Genomic DNA, 17,918 nt, shown 5'->3' on the forward strand with positions numbered 1-17,918 from the left:
AAATTTTTTTTTTTTTTTTTTTTTTTTTTTTTTTTTCAGTTTATTCCTGACAAACTGAAGGTCAAAGCAGAGGACAGTGACATGGTAAGAACTTTAATTTTCTTTCCCTGCATGGACAAAAAATCAATAAGAAAATGAAAACTGTACAAATAATGATTCACAGCATACAATTAAAATTTTGCCCTGATGCTTTGGCTCACAGGGTGCTTTACTGACATCTAAGAGTAGCAAAGAGTAGTGTGATGCTGCTTGAGGGCACTCTGTAGAGTGTTTGCATAAGATGGACACATGTCTGATGTCACTGATTGCTAAACACAGAGAACATGTGGACCTCGTTTTTTGTATTATTTCTGGTGTGATATTTGAAGGATTTTGGTAATACTTCATTTTTAATTTCAGACAGTAAAAAAGAATATTGTCTGCTGCCATCCAGCCTGGACAAAAAAAAATGCATTAACGCTTGTGGGGTGAGATATCTTGATAATGATGCTACAGCATGTCATGGGTATAGCAGGGGAGAGTGGTCACCCCTGTTGGTACAGGTAGGTTGTCTCAATGGCTGGATAGAAGTATGCTTAAGCAACACTACTGATACGGGTGTAAAGGCTTAGCTGTCTCGAGACAAGTGTTGAACAAACAAGGCTGAGTGCTATCCACATTGCTCCAGATTGAGGAGAAAGATACAAACTGTGAATCATCCCACTTCATGAAAAAAAAAAAAAAAAAATTTAAACACTTATCTTCCAAGGTGTTTGCTTTTGGTGTGAAAGTTTTTTCAATGTATGTAACTATATTTGCTCAGGGAAGAGCAGCCGTTATTAATAAAAACCTATACCAAAAAAATTTCTAAGCCACTGAAAGCATTAAGTAAGTTGATATCTTCAGCTTCCCGTATGTTTACTCCTTGTCCCACCATGGTTATCGCTTTGTTGGTAATTGCCTAAATGTAGTATATGCAGACACTTATTTTTTCTCACAATTTTTTCTGATGCTGATATATCGAATACTTAGACATTCTCTGTTACTAGACTAAGGACCAAGTTCTCTATATGATCTCTACAATTCTAGCTCCAAGCTTGACCCCCGTGAAGACTGTTCTCGAAGTATGAACATGATTGCACTTGATTGTCTCTGAGACTAACAAGACCTTTTAATGTTATCTTGAAACACTGCACAAGGCCCTTATGCAGTTTGGCAGAATAAGTTAAATGTTGAGAATAATACAAAAAGAAGATGGGGCAAAAACAGGTGTGTGGAAAAACGTGAGCCATGAGAATAGATATTTGGACAAAATCAATGGAGTAATGTTATTGGAAGGAGATGGCAAGATGCCTGTTATAACCATGTGGGAAATGTACAGCATGTAATATGGTTTCATTCAACTTTATATGTTAGCATACGAACAACAGAAATTAAAATAATGCACAAGAGGGTAATCAAAAAGATTCTGTAACAAGACTGGCTGAGTCTGACATTGTCTTTACTTAATGGAAATTAAACTAAGAGAGACTTGGAAAGTACATATGGCTACATGTGGGTAGCTAGGAGTTCACCAGGGAGGAGGAAAAGCCTGTTGTCGTCTTCTTTTTTCCATTGAGAGTTTTGAAGGCTTGCAGTTGGTTGAGTTCTTTTCTACTGAGGACTTGTTTCTATCTTTGCCAAAATGAAATATAAAACTGTGGGAGTGAAAAGATGTCCAATGGTTCTCTGGGAAGAAATGCTGAAAGCTAATGTGTGCTTAGGAGGCAGGAAAGGATCTTTTTTTAAAAGGATTGTTAATCTGCAATAAACAATAATAGAATCATGTAGTGTTCTGTATTCAGAAGACCTCTTGCAAGTTTACTTGAAGAAATAGAAAAACCACTAAGTACCTTCAGGAGCAAAGCTGAAAGTACAAAAATCATAGAATCACTTAGGTTGGAAAAGACCTTTAAAACCATCGAGTCTGACAACCTAACACTGTGAAGTCCACCACTAAACCATGTCCCTAAGCACCACATCTTTTCATACCTCCAGGGATGGTCACTCAGCCACTTCCATGAGCAGCCTGTTTCAATGCTTGGCAACCCTTTCAGTGAAGAAACATTTTCCTAATATCCAAACTAAACCTCCCCTGGTGCAACTTGAGGCTGTTTCCTCTTGTCCTGTCACTTGTTATTTGGGGAAGAGAGCAACACCCACACCACTACAACCTCCTTTCAGGTAGTTGTAGAGAACAATAAGGTCTTCCCTCAACCTCTTTTTCTCCAGACTAAACAACTCCAGTTTCCTCAGCCACTCCTCATAAGACTTGTTCTCTAGACCTGTCACCAGCTTCATTGCCCTTCTTTGGACGTGCTCCAGCATTTCAACGTCTTTCTTGTAGTGAGGGGCTCAAAACTGAACACAGTATTTGAGGTGCAGCCTCAGCAGTGCTGAATAGAGGGGGACAATCATTTCTCTAGTCCTGCTGGCCACACTATTTCTGACACAAGCCAGGATGCTGTTGGCCTTCTTGGCCACCTGGGCACGCTGCTGGCTCATATTCAGCCACCTGTGGACCAAAACCCCCAGGTCCTTTCCCTCCAGGCAGATTTCCAGCCGCTCTTCCCCAAGCCTGTAGCATTGCGTGGGGTTGTTGTGACCCAGGTGCAGGATCCGGCACTCAGCCTTGTAGAACCTCATATACTTTGGCCTCGGACCATCGCTCCAGCCTGTCCAGAGCCCTGTAGAGCCTTTCTACCCTCAAGCAGATCAACACTCCCACACAACATGGTGTTGTCTGCAACCATACTGAGGGTGCACTCAATGTCCTCATCCAGATCACTGATTAAGATATTAAACAGAATTGGCCCTGGCACAGAGCCCTGTGGAACATTGTGACTGGTCACCCATTGGATTTAACTCCATTCACCACCACTCAGCATCTGGCCATGTAGCCAGTTTTTCACCCAGGGAAGCGTATGCCTGTCTAAGCCATGATCAGCCAGTTTCTCCAGGAGAACGGTGTGGGAAACAGTGTCAAAGGCTTTACTAATGTCCAGGTAAAAAACATCCACAGCCTTTCCCTCACCCACTAAGCAGGTCACCTTGACACAGAAGGAGATCAGGTTTGTCAAGCAGGACCTGCCTTTCATAAACCCATGCTGGCTGGGCCTGGTCACCTTGTTGTCCTGTACATGGCACATGATGGCACTCAAGATGATCTGCTCCATAATCTTCCCCGCACCGAGGTCAGGCTGGCAGGCCGGTAGTTGCCCAGATCCTCCTTATGGCCCTTCTTGTAGATGGGCATCACATTTGCTAACCTCCAGCCAACTGGGACCTCCCTGGTTAGCCAGGACTGCTGATAAAGGATGGAAAGTGGCTTGGTGAGCACTTCACCAGCTCCCTCAGTACCCTTGGGTGGATCCCATCCAGCCCCATAGGCCTGCGTGTGTCTCAGTGGTGTAGCAGGTCACTGACCATTTTCCCTTGGGTTATGGGGGCTTCATTCTGCTCCCTGTCCCTGTCTTCCAGATCAGGTGGAATGGTTCTCTATTACCTTTCAGGATGAGAGGCATGTCTCCACTGTTGCAAACTAGCTATGGTCTCACCAGTTTCACATGCATTTCCCTATCTAAACAACACAAGCAAAACTGAAATAATAAGTTATCAGCAAGAATGCTTTTAGACATGTTAGTATTTCCTGTTGTATATATTGCAGATAACACTTTCTGTGGAGGATGCTTGCTTCACAATATTGTACTGTAGTTTAAATTGGGGTTCACTGCTGTAGGTTTCAAGAAAGAGATTGATGGGCAAGCTTCTGCATCTGCATTGCCTTCATGAGCAGAGATACTCGTCTGTTTTGGACCCCATTTTAGGAGTCTTCAGAGTAGCAGGACTGATATTTCCTCAGAGTGCCTTAAGAGTTTAACAGGTGCTAATCATAATCTTGGTTTCATGAAGCCATTTTTCTCATTGTGTTATTGCGAGGTACAAACTGGTAGGTTAAATTAGAAACTTTGTTACTATTTATTTTTTTGTAGTTCTCAGTGTCTGGTGTGAACATGTAAGCATGTTTTGTTGTTATTCCATAGCTGGCTCAAAAAAAGTATGGAGAATAGATATACTATCTTGTAGATAATCCAAGATGTGCTTCTGGAATTGTAACTGAGGCGTTATATTCTTTGTTCAAAAAGCTGTAAGGTTTTGAGACCTGTAATTATAACTGGTGATTACAAACTCTTGTAAACAAAGATCAATCCAGCTTCTCATGGCCATTCTTATGCAGCAAATGTGCAAGGATGTTTTATTACAGGTAGGAGTTCAAACTATATTACAGTACTTTTTGTTTCATTTTTAAAGAAAAAATATCACTAGAACTATCAGTTTATGAATAATAAACTGCACAGGATTTGTCCATATGCTTTAGTGTTTAGGCCATTCTTTAAAACATGATATATTATTGCTAAATCTGGTACAATCTCTTAGTATTGTGGACTTTTTTTCTTTTTTTACACACCTTATTACACTTTCTCTTTCCATCTCAGACCTTGATGATGCTTCTATCAGTGAGCCTCTTTCATTGCTTTGGGAAGATCCTAGAAAGCTTCTGATATTTAGTGCAGTTCTGGTTTTTTGTATCTTCTTCCTTTAGGGCAGCACTGAAAATATTATGCCCCTTCTAGAGGGCCACTGTACCTTTGGGGCCTGGCACTTGGATATAGGGCTAGAAAATAATTTTTCTGCACCACAGGCTGTCCTGACACTGCAGGAAGTTCTTCAAAGGCATTGCCTTAGATGGTAAAGAAGCATAATGTTTTTTTTTTTTTTTTTTTTTTTTTTTTTTTTTTCTGCTAGTAATGCTTGAAATGCCCCACATTAATCATCCTTCATGTTTTCACTGGGACATTGGTTTTCCTTTGCTTGGAGCAGTTGAATGTGAATCTCACTGAACTGGCACCATGCAAGATGCTGTAACTGCCTTTGTAGGGCTGCCAACCCTGCAGTATGTGCCAAGCTTGCATCACACCTCTTAAAAAGCACAAGAACATATATCCAGGTTCTGTTTCCAACTGCATTTCTTTCAGTTAATAGGTAAGCTTTTGCCCAGAGCCTTAAACCAGTGAGATCCATACTTCTTCCAGACTAATGTCAAGGCATCAAAACTTTTATCAGTGACAGCTATTCAGCACCAACCTTAGTGTGCCACGCACCTCTCCTTGTGACAGATCTACTGCTACCCCATGGCTTCTTTGCCTGTCACATCTTAAAAGCTAAAACAGTCTTTGCTTCTCTGACTGCAGTCTCTTTAATTATTTCAGCCTTCCTGTTTTCTTGTGAACGCTTTTGTCTTTAGTGACTCTATTTTCTTATAACTGTTTCCGTACTGTTGCCTTATTTAACTCCTTTCTTGGTAGGCAGACTTAGGAATCCCAACAAACTGTCATAGGTGAGGGCTGTCATGCTTACACAGTTACAGATTCTTTGACTTCAACCTGGTTAGCTTGTCCAAAAAGTTTGTGTGTGTTTTTTGAGTTGAAGCTTCAAAGAAAGCTTGTCTTATGTATTATATAGAAGTTGAGAATTTTCATCTACTATGTTTAAATGTCATGGCTTCCTACAGGACATGACTTTTTAATTTACTGCTATAGTTTGTAATGATGTTCCTTACAAGAGATCTGCATAACATTCAAAGTATTTTAAGAGATTACTTCATCATTATGAAGAGAGAAATTGTAGTAATAGGAGTCTTATTGTCTATGACTTGTCTATTGTCTATGTCTTATATGTCTATGTCTATGAGATGAAACATAATAGACTAAAGAAACTAGAAACTGAATTTAGACAAATCTGGATTAGAAATTAGGAGGTACATATTTATTATACTAATAGAAAAAGTTAACTATTAAAAAATGCCTACAAAGATGTTGCAGTGGATTTTCAGTCAGAACCTTAAAGTCAGTACAGAGTAATATTTGAAATATCTATAAATTTTTAGTCTTCCTTCCAGAAACTCATTTTATTTTTTTGTGTTCAGGAGGAAGTCAGCTATTCTCCTTAATTAAAACAAGAATTGTTTTACTTATGTTAGGTATTGCCTTCTATATTGGACTAGCTAGGCTCCTTACTCTAATGACACATCAGTCTTTTCCCCCTCCTATTGCATGGCCCATCAGTAAGATTCAATATTAAAAGTCTCTCATGTTAGATCTTTATAGATTCCGCAATGATCAATATGTTGACAAATATACTCAATAAAAGCATTTAAATGTTGGCTATAAAGTTTGTAGGTAATTTTCATCGAATAATTTTTTATTAATAGATAAAAATAATTATAAATATTTCTTTATTTAGACCACATACAATATTAATCACTTAGATGTTATTGATCTCCCAAACTCTGTCTCCAATGTATGCTCACACTGGATTAACAGGGCAAGATAAGTTTGAGCTCTTAAACCCTTTTGAGGGAAAAGACAGTAGGTTCAAAAAAGTGATACCTTCTCCAGTTCATTATTGGCCTGGGAGAATGAAGGACTCCTTTGTGCTGATGTTTGCAGGCATTAAGGTGGGATGCAGGAAACTCAGTAACTGGAAAGCTATGGCTCAGTTATTGACAAAGGCTACTTTGTAAGATTTTTTTTTCTTTAATAGCTCCTGAATGCTTTCTTTTCTTTAATAGCTCAGCATCATATGTATTATGGAAACGGGAATTATGCAAGAATGTGTCTAGTGCCAAATCCCTACTTTTTTAAAAGTACTTGATAGTGAAATGCATTTTAAAGGTCAGTTGGCTGGAATACAGACTGTCTAACATTTTTGTTGTCAAGCTGTGGTGGTGCAGTTCTTACCCCTCCCTGCCCCTCCTTGTTGGGCTGCTTGGTGTCAGGTGTGATTCCATCATTATCCACACACACTATACACCAGTCTGTGGAGATATGGACTGATAATGTTAATGAGCCTGGCTTCTTCCCCTGACTATTGCTCAGAAATGGTTATAATGGCCCATCATCTCCTGATGGCCTGGCACACCTGTGCCTGGGATGTGGTTAGACGGAACAATAACAGGGTTGCATGTTATTCAAATTCTTGTGCAACTGCCGGAAGGCACCAGATAGTATTTGACAAAAGTCAGTTATCTTGGACCCAATAAACTGCGACCACCAGAGAGACCCTTTGAGCTCTCCTGGATCGCAGCGGGCCTGTGACCAGCATCTCCCCTGAGCTGGGACGCCTCTCGGGTACCAAAACCCTTAAGGTGTCGTCTGCTCCAGACGGAAAGCCAGGGTGCAGTCCACCCGGTCGACTCTCAATTATCGCCCACTGAGGAATGCCAAGGCATTGGGAGTATTTTCTCTAAACTCAAAAGGGAGATTTTCTTCGAGCTAGCCTTTCTTTCACCCGTTCTTTCCCTGTTTATTGGTGTGGGTGGGTAGGTACATACCCTTGTTTCTGTGTGTTTGTTTGTTTTGTGTTCATTCAACTGAATCCAAACACCTTATTTCTGTATGTGTATGTCTGTTTTCTGTATGCACATGTACATATGTGTATAAATTAAGGTACCGTTAAGTAAGTTAGAGTGATTCTTGTTATTTTAGAATCTGTGAATGTCTCTTCTTTTTCTCAGCATTTCTGAATTATTTTTTATTGATAAATTGCTGTTATTTATTAATAAATCTAGATTTCTTACTAAATCATTACCATGTCAATACTTTCATCTGCAACACAAGCGACTTGAAATATTTTTTTTTTTTAAGAGAAAAAGATTTAATGCTGTTTCATTGCAACACCTAAAAAGGTTACAGTATTTTTCTCATATAAGCACTCAAAAGCACATTAACACAGCTGATCTTGCATAGGTTTTTTAAAAGAGAACAGGTAATGCCAATGAAAAAAAGATAGTATTCTGTACCAGAAATGAGATATTTCCAAAGGGACTCCCAATCCTACTCATTACATTGTGGTATATTTGTAAAGGCAATCCTTTACCTGGATGTAACTTGAAGGGCTATTTTCTTGAATATGAAAAATGGAAAGTCTAGCAAACTTTTAATTTGGACATATGATAACTTTATTGATATTTATGCATCTTTAAGTACTTACTTTGAATACATAATTACAAATCACAGAACAAATTTTTGTCAGTTTGTTGCCTTTTAAATTGAGTATACATCCACTGGTTCTAGGGTTTTTTGAGACAAACATGTTTTCTGTTTTCCAGAGAGAGTTTATTTCATGATTTCTCTTAATTGCTTTTTATATGTAGGGTTCTCAGCAACTCTAAACATGTTGATAATCCTTTTCTATTTCTCATTTATGCTGTATCTTCTTGGATACTGAGTGACCAGAATTGAAGAGATGAGAAAATAAAGTGGTACTATAACTTTCTGTTCTTTTCTAAAATCAACTTAGCATTCTTCCTTACACTTGGAAGCTTACACATGTTGTGCCAATTATTTTATTAAGTTGCCACAATGTTAGCTTTTTAGGATATATAGATGTGATCACGAGCTCCTTCTGGCTCATGGCTGGCTGAGCTCACAGAATGCAGTTGGCACAGTAACATACTGTTCTCCATTGGGATGAGATGATCTGGTTACTTTCCTTGCAGGGAGAATATGCTGGGAGGTCCTTGTGGATGCTTTGCAAGCCCTTACCTGTCGCTTGTAATATGGGAAATGTGGTTCCTAGTGAACCATCAACAACTGTGAGCTCTAATATGAAATTCATCAGATAACTTGGATACTTTTCACCAACTATCACAAAACTTAATCTGGTTCAGCAGTATTTATCAGAATTTGCTCAGTAAATTTAGCATCCTTAGTAACATAGAACAGTGATTAAATTTCTTTCTTTTTTTTTTTTTTTTTTAAACAGTTTATTTCTAAATGGTTGCCCAAGACTGTACATTTGTCACTTCTTGACTAATCAAACAAATATATGTGACGTGATTCTGTTTAAAAATCTAAATCATACAGTTTTTCTGATTTCTCTAGATTTATTTTCTGTAGATTTCTTTGCTATATGTTTTTTATAACCTGACCCTTCTTTTATACTCTTCCACTGCATCTCTCTCCACTGCCCCTCATCCTCAGGTTGTAGAAACTTTTTTTTAGTGACATAACTAAAATGACTGAAAAGCTACTATATACAACATGACATGTCTAGTCAACCCAAATAATTATCGAGCTATTTACTGTTCTTTTTCTGTAATAATGTTTAATAGAAAGAAAACTGAATAATTAGCAGATGATAGAAATCTAAGGCATTTCTTAGGAGTGATTTGAAACAGTTTGATTTTTTAGAACAAAAAATACAAATGGCTGAAGACAGGAAGGATGTATTGACTATACTTTTGAACACATTCCAAATTTCAGTAGTTTTCATTGTGGCAGATAGTGGATTAAAAAGTATTATAAATTCTACATTTAAGTGAAATTTTTATTTTCAGTTGTCAGGTTAGTAAGGACTTTTTGTGTAGTCCCACGGGTACTGTGGGTATTGTAGCTGAAGTGCTTGAGGCAGTGCCTAAGGGTAGTTGAGTGGCATTCTGCTTACCGTAACCATTTATTTTTAAGGAGACTATAGAAATATTATTCTTTTTTCTCTTACTACTGTACAAAACAGGCCACAGAAAGATGGTTGAGCAGTTCAGTGATGACTGAAATGAATGTTTGTGTAGTGTAAGATAATTAACATTCATAGAATAGTATGAACATTTGTCCTCATATCAAGACTATAGAAATTACAGTATCCCATATTATTTCTGTGTCTGTGTGTATGTAGCACCAAGTTTCCTCTGTTAGAAGGAAAGATAAGGAACCAGTCTTTTGGCAACAAGGCCATATGGCTGCTGTTCAGCTTATGTACATAACCTTCATATGTTACTCTCTGTTGCTTTATATAGTTCTCCAGTGTAGTGGGTTGACCCTGGCTGGATGCCAGGTGCCACCAAAGCTGATCTATCACTCCCCCTCGTCAGCTGGGCAGGGGAAAGAAAATATAATGAAGGGCTCATGGGTCAAGATAAGGACAGGGAGAGATCACTCACCAATCACCGTCACAGGCAAAACAGACTTGACTCGTGGAAATTAATTTATTACCAATCACAGCAGAGTAGGATAATGAGAAACAAAATCAAACCTTAAAAAACATTTCCCCTACCCCTCCCTTCTTCCCAGGCTGTTTCACTCCCGATTTCTCTACCTTCTCCCTCTCAGTGGTGCAGGGGAACAGGGAATGGGGGTTGTGGTCAGTTCATCACATTTGTCTGCCATTCCTTCCTCCTTGCTCTCTTCCCTTGCTCTAGGGTCACAGCCTCCTCCAGGCATCCACCTGCTCTGAGTGGGGTCCCCAGGGGCTGCAGGTGGAGATCTGCTCCACCGTGGACCTCCACGGGCTGCAGGGGCACAGCCTGCCCCACCGGGGGCTGCACCGGGGGCTGCAGGGGGGTCTCTGCTCTGGTGCCTGGAGCAACTCCTCACCCTCCTTCTCCACTGACCTTGGTGTCTGCAGAGTGGTTCCTCTCACATATTCTCACTTCTCTCTCTGGTTGCCGTTGTGCAGAAGTTTTTCCCCTTCTTTAATACGTTATCACAGAGGTGCTACCACCGTTGCTGATGGGCTTGGCCTTGGCCAGTGATGAGTCTGTCTTGGAGCTGGTTGACTGTCAGACATTGTGGAAGCTTCTAGCAGCTTCCTTGCCACACAGACCCAATACATCCAGAAACTTTAGGTCACCTATAAGTCCACTTTATGTCTTTAGGCTGTTTACAACTTTACACAGGGTCTGAGTTTTAGACTATTGATCATCCCCATTCACTGACTAAATATTTGTATATGAATGACAGCTGCAGAATTCTGTTGAACTGCTTTTAAATCCTGGGCACTTGATTTGACTGAAATATATTTTCAGCCTGGAGGTCTGATCATTTTACTTTTCCAATAAAAAATTTATTGGCTGCATGATTCTCAGTTCTTTAGATAAGTAGTGGATTGGGAGGAATGTCTCGTTATGGAATGATTTTTTAAAAAATACCCTAAATTTTATTGGTATTGTGATAACTTATGTATATAAAGATTTCTTCCTCTTCTTGTGCTGCAACAATATTTTAAGGAAACAAACCACTACTAAATTAGAATGTATACTTTGTCTTCTAGAATGTTTGATCTTTGCTTCAGAGATCCAGCATAGCACAATGAGCACCAATTTCACAGGAATTTGTCTCAGGCACTTTTATCACATAGATGTGCATAAGGAAATGGTAACAATTCCAAGCGTGTCATAAAGTTTTTGAGAAAGGAAAACTATTTACATATATTTACTTAGAAGAGAGAAATTGCAATGGAGAAACCATCTTAAACATGTCAGCAGGATATATGGTCTTAAAGAACAAATAATTATTTTAAGTGGTAGTTGGTTCTTAAAAAACAACTTAGATTTTTTTAAATGAATGTCTTTGAATTTATAGTCTTAAATTGTGTTGAATGCCTTGCATTAATTATGTGAAATTGAAAGGGTTTTCATCATGTATCTCAACTTGCTTACTTTTTAACTTCCAATAACAGAGTCTGAACTAGTAATTCTTTCACTCATCCTACTCTATAAAGGTCAAACTTGTGCCTGCTCTTTCAGTGTCTGCTGCCAAGTAGCTTATCATGCATTTGGATGTGAAATGGGGTTAAAGGTTTAGCACCAGTCTTAGACAATGGTCTCTCTTACTACTAAAGGTTCAGATTCCATTTAAGGCCTGATTACACAGATGTCCTGAAGAATAATTTTTCCCACTCAACCTGTGGTCAAATGCAAAGGTCAGGTTCTCATTGTATGTGACAATAAAACAAAAGTTGTCATTATTCTGTCTCTCAAATGGGTTGAACAGATTTCAGTTTCAACAATGAAGCAAGTAAATCTCAGAGAATGTAACCCTTTTCCAGGAGTTTAGCAACTATACTATCCCTAAAATTGAACAATAATGAATTCAGGAACATAACCTTTGATGAATTTAATAACCTTTAAAACCAAAGCTGTTCACATGAATGGTTGAAAAAAGTGATAGCACAAGGAGGACAACTATTAAGCCTGCTGCCTTGCCTCCCAAAGCAACTTATGCTAACAGGAAAAAATAATAAAAGTACTGAAAATTAATAACTACTAAAAGATCAGATTCAGCAATAATATTAAGAATAATTATGTATCTATTAAATTACTTAATCCAATCTTAAAAAGGGAAATAAATGGAAATACTGAAAGTTATCTCAGTTGGAAAGAAGTCCTTGTGTCTGATTTATATTTCTCATCTTCTAGTATACACTGAAAATTCTGAGACACACAGTGCAGTAAGAGGCTTTTCTGTTATTTCATTACTAAAGAAGGTGGAAAATGACTCCCTCTGAGATAAGAAGGAAGAGAATCAGAAGGGACAATGCCAGGAACCTCTTTCAGTTCTTCATAGAGCCCAAGTATAAGACATGACAGTTGTTTGACAGGTAGGACACTTGCTGTGAGTGTAGGATATATAACAATTTGCTATCAAAAACGTATTGTTATACCATTGTAAAAGTTGTTGGTGTAGCCATATAGAGAATATTGGAAGGGTTTCCACCTGAGAAATTAATAAAAAGACCAGCAATCTTCAGCCTGGAGAAAAGATGATGGAGGGGTAAAATTGATGTCTATGATATGAGAGAGAGAGAAGAATAGAGAAAAATTATTTGTTGCATTTTCAAACACAAAAACTGGGAATCATCCAGTGAACCTAGAGGGAGGTACCGTGTTTGGCATTAAAGGATGTGGGTTTTATGGGCTGTGTAGTTAAGCTGTGGACTTCCTTCTAACAAGTTCCTATAAATGCTGAAGGCTTATGTGTGTTCAAAATGTGGCTGGATAAATTAATGGAAGAAAATAATTAATCAGGAGTTATTTTAAATCATAATACCAACTTTGGTTCAGTGCATTGCTGATCCATAGCTTGATGAAATTTGCAAGTGCGCTCTGGAGAGGTGTTTTTTACAGGTTCACTCTTTCATTGGCACTGTTTTCTTGACAGTGTGAGAAAGGATCCCAAACTCTATGAACATTAGGTCTGACATGTGTGGCCATTCTTACTACATGGATGTCCATTGTTAGTGATGTTTCAGTGCAGTGCAATTTCAAAGCTCTTACCTTCTCTAGTCTAGAATAGACTAGACTATTTCAGTTGGAAGGTACCTACAACAATCATCTAGTCCAACTGTCTTACCAAAAGTTATTATGCCATATTATTATGGGCATTCTCCAAATGCCTCAACACTGTCAGTCTTGGGACATCGACCACCTCTCTAGAAAGCCTGTTCCAGTGTTTGACCATGCTCTCAGTAAAGAAATGCTTCCTAATGTGCAGTCTAAACCTTTTCTGGTGCAGCTTTGAACTCTTCCCATGCATCCTGAGACTGGATACCCAAGAGAAGGGACCAGGATCTCTCTCTCCCCTTCCCCTCCTTAGTAAGCTGTAGAGAGCGATGGGGTCATCCCTCAGCCTCCTTTTCTCCAAACTAGACAAGCTCAAAATCCTCAGCCATTCCACATAGGACATGTCTTCCAGCCTTTTCATCAGCTTTGTTGCCCTCCTCTGGATGCATTCGAACACCTTCACATCCTTCTTAAATCCTGGGGCCCAGAACTGCACACAGTACTCAAGGTGATATTTATGAATTTATTAAAACTTATTTATGAAGACAGAAAGATATGGCCTTTCTTTGGAATAAAGTTAAAAGGACACAGGATGTTCAAGTGTCCTCTCCAATCTTTGCATATTTTGTATAAAGTGGAAAACCTTTGACCAGAAAAAGCTGTGGATGATCTATGTCTAGACAGTGGATAGACTGTGACTTTAGAGAAGGATGAATTGGACAGAAGTGTGAGTTAAACCATGACTCAGCTTCCAGACTATTGCTTGCTATGAGTTGAGCAACAGAGAGGGTGAAAGCAAGAGCCAGCATGGTTTTCTCTGTCACAGACTTATGCAATTTGATTGTGGTCTAGAGATGGCACTGACAGTTCTTAAAAGAATTATTTCATCTTCTTCAGACAATTTCAGTTGGCATTTTGCAACTAGAAATGTGACCTGCTCTGCTTATTACTTGATTGCTTAATATTTCCCACCAGAAAGAAAACTCTTCCTCTTAAATCTTTTTCCCTTGTTCACAACTGTTTGAGAAAAAGAATACCAGGACTGAAAGAACTGTTTTGTTTAGGGCTTTTTTTTTTTTTTTTTTTTCTCTACCCAGTCAAATCCTATCCATGTTCAGCTGAGCTTTCCAAAGGATTAAATTGTCAGAGTTTTTTCTGAGAAGAAAGAAAATGGCAGTATGCTAAAGTAACTGCAGTATGAACTCAGCTGGGTTCACACTATTGCTGCCAGAGTGACATCTGCTGCTTCACTAAGAGCATCTGAGACTGCCAGAGGGGGTGACAGGGAAGACTGGGTCAAGACTCCAGCCCTGGACAGATCCATCACTACCACTGAACTTTGTGGGTCTCCCAAAAGTTAAAGTGTAAGTTGTTTGTATTCCTCTTCTCCCTTGACTTGTAACTTTAATTTCTTCCTGACAGCCTTGCGCTTCTCCCTTCCTTCTCTCAGTGACTTGTTGGGGGTCTCAGAAAGGGCAAGGGTTTTTTTCTGTTGTTAATATCACTCTGCATGCATCTCCTGACTCATGGTACCTCTGGGAAATGCACTAGGCAGGAACATGCTGGTTTAATCTTCCCCACTCTATTTTGTACCTGGTTCTATTTATAGGAGACCAAGATGCAACAAATAGTTTGAATATTTCTGCTTTTCCCACCTGGGAGCAATGAAAGAAAAGCCTGATGTTTCCAGGTTAGGATAGGGAGAGAGATAATGTGAGAGTTCATTCTTCAGTACTCATTCTCACTCCTTGAGAGTCACTGATTGGCCCGAGCGATCCATCCACACCAGCAGGCTACCAAGTTCCTGGCCCTTCAGTAATGTCTTTAAATGGTAACTGTATGCTTCAGTGCTTAATCTGCTGTGGGCTGTTGACTATCAGCTCCTCTCAACCATCGCTAAAGGTTTAAAGTGGCAGATAATAATGTATACTCTTATTCTCAGTATAAACCTAGGAAGCTACATACATATCACCATTTCTTCCCCCAGGAAAAGCCTCCCCTGCAAATCCTGTGCAAAACATTACACTGTTTCTGAAATCTAGCATTCAGAAGTTGGAAATGCTAGGTTTTATAGTTTTATAGCTAACGCAGTTGCTATCTATTCTGAAATGACTCCAGACTTTCTTACTGCTGGAACTGAATGCATCAATTTTGTGTGCAGCTGTGGAGCTGTCACTTTTAAACTTTCTAGGGCTTAGGTTCTCAGCGCAAACAAGTTCTAATACAATCAGACTTTTCTGGGAGAGAAAATGGAAGCTTTATAGGGCTTTCCCAGCTGGGTACTTACTATGTTTATCAACAGGGCTGCAAAGACATTGGGTCTGTGGAGGTGCTGAATTTCAGCTGGTTGCTTTCTTAGCTTATCTGGCATGTGTCTCAGCATAAGTTTTCTAATTCTTTTAAAGGCATGCTGTCTTAGGCTTTTGGAGACAGTTTCATCATTCCTGACCAGATGTTGGTAGTTACTATGGAGAAAAGGAATCCTTTCTTATGAAAATTACTTCTTTAGACCATGGAGTTTCTCTCCCATCTCTTCATCTGAATTTCTTACCTCTGTTGGAGAGAGAATATGTGCAGATGAAAGCATTTTTTGTATATGTCTGCTATGATCTTCTCCCTTGGATCAAGCTTCCTGAATATCTGTGAGTCTATAAATTCTTCTATAGCTCTCCAGATACTGCAACTCCTAAGGATGTCCCCATATAATCTTCAGTTTCTGAAATAATTCTTTACCATTCTCCCTGCATGGACCAGCCAGCGTGGATGGACTGTTTTCCCTTGGCTTCAATCTCTCCTTAGTCTAAATGCTACTCTGCTTTCCAGAGGACCAGTAAGATTTAACAATCTTTCATCATTGCTGGTCTGGGATACAGGTAATACAACTTTGATAGCGTAAAATTGATTCTGTATGTTCAGGTTGCTCAGTCATACAGTAGCAGTTTATATAACCTCACTGCCTCACAGGTAGTTTATAAGCTGTAATTTGCTGCAAGAAGGTGAAGGAGATGGGTATCTTGTGCCTTAAATCCTGGACTAAGACTTGGAAGACTGGATGCCATTCCAGAGTCAGTGATCATGGGAAAAGTTGCTTAATATTATGTCTCCCTTGCCATGTGTTAAACTGAGGAATTCTACGCTCCCATATGTTTTAATAAGTGCTGTACAGAGTGGGGTTTTTTTCTTTCTTTGTATGTGAAATGAGTTCTACATCTCAGTCAAACCCTTCAGGCTTTATTAAAAGGCAAACATGCTAATAATAAAGCCTACTTTTTCTCTCTCCCTCCCTGCTCTTTTTTCTTTCTTTTTTTTTTTTTTCTCTTTTTCTCCTTTTTTGTTTTGTTTTTGTTTTGGTGGTGGTAGGCATGCCTTTCCCTAAGCATCCCATATAGCTCACTGTCAAATTTGCCATACTGGGCTGAATTAATTTTCAGTCTGACTTAGTACAGTTGTTATATTAAGAACATTCATAGTAGATAGTTATTCTAGCTACCAAAATAAGATTTACTAAATATCAAGTTGACTTAGAAGTTCTTTGGAGTCTTGAAGCACCTCCATCCTGAGCACAATACAAGCATATGCATATAATAGCGCATAATTTTGCTCAGGCTTTCATAGTAAGGTGTGCAAGTAATACAGCCAGTCTGTACAATGCTGTTCTCCCTCCATTAAGAAGTGAAGATTGCTTGTATTGCTTTTGTATTGAAGTCTCATCTGACTGTGCATCTAGTAGTGAGTTTAGCACTGGCTGAGCTTGTGCATGTGCATCTGAATCAGTAGTACAAATGAATCCTTGGGTTCCTAAATAATTTTTTTTTTTTCCAAAAAAAAATCTGCTATGCATATACTGTTTTTTCAGCATGAATTTTGTAGCCACATAATGTAACCTGAACTAGAGGTTGTTTTTGTTTACTGTAAGCAGAAGTCTCACAATTTTTTACGTATTGTTTTGCTAAATCATCATATAGTTACAATGATGGAAGAGATCTTTTTGCTTCTGACGTAGGATGTGTATTCATGGCTCATATGTTCCATTCCTTGCATATTTTCCATGTTTCTTTGTGCACTGTTCAAAATATTTCCTTCAGAAAACTATCACACAGAGCACAATTATCTTTTATGATCTTGTATTTGTTGGCGTTGCAGCTGTATAAAAGAAAATCAGCATCTGGAGACATGAACAAATTGTTTATTAAACTATTGTATGTTTGTTTATACCTCAAGTCATTCAACACACAGTGCTTGTTTTCTAATATTATCAGAGAAACCATATTCTTCATGTAACATTCACTAGCAGATTATACCTGCTGATTAATCAGATGAGTAAACAGTCAGAATTTCTCTTGTAGCCTCCTACATTGTTCGAGTCTGCTATTTTCAATGCTGTTCTAGTGCGTAGAATTTCCCTGCTGTTTTTAGAGCTGGGTGATAGCAATATACCCTTCTTTCCATATAATTTTTGTGTGTGCATTGCAAGGAGTGATTTTGTAAATATTTTGTAGATATACAGTTAGTTTATACAGAGAAATTGGTGACAGTCACCTCTGCCTGAACATAATGGATTGGAAGTGATCCTAGGAAAACTAAGCACAAATATGTTCTTCAGGAACAAGTAAATCTGCAGATATTTCAGCTCATATATCTGGTCATCTATAAGACACTCTTGTAACTGCATAAAAAAAGGAATGTTAAACCTAAGGGATGAGTAGCATAATTCACAACCTAATAGTCATTGACAGGAGTATCTCTGTTTTCACAGGTCCCAACTTAGCTAAGCAGAGAT

General features: G+C 38.7%; 1 protein-coding gene across 1 annotated transcript in view; it reads left to right on the plus strand.

The window, feature by feature from the left end:
* Window positions 1-502: 502 nt before the first annotated feature.
* Window positions 503-17,918, plus strand: part of PDE4D (phosphodiesterase 4D) — a 658,904-nt gene continuing 641,488 nt past the window's right edge. The window contains exon 1 of the mRNA XM_026865784.1: window positions 503-542. The gene's annotated coding sequence lies outside the window, so the exon portion shown is untranslated. The remainder of the gene's footprint in view (window positions 543-17,918) is intronic.

Source organism: Athene cunicularia (assembly GCF_003259725.1).
Source record: "Athene cunicularia isolate RWA chromosome Z unlocalized genomic scaffold, athCun1 chrZ_part1, whole genome shotgun sequence".
Classification (NCBI taxonomy): domain Eukaryota; kingdom Metazoa; phylum Chordata; class Aves; order Strigiformes; family Strigidae; genus Athene; species Athene cunicularia.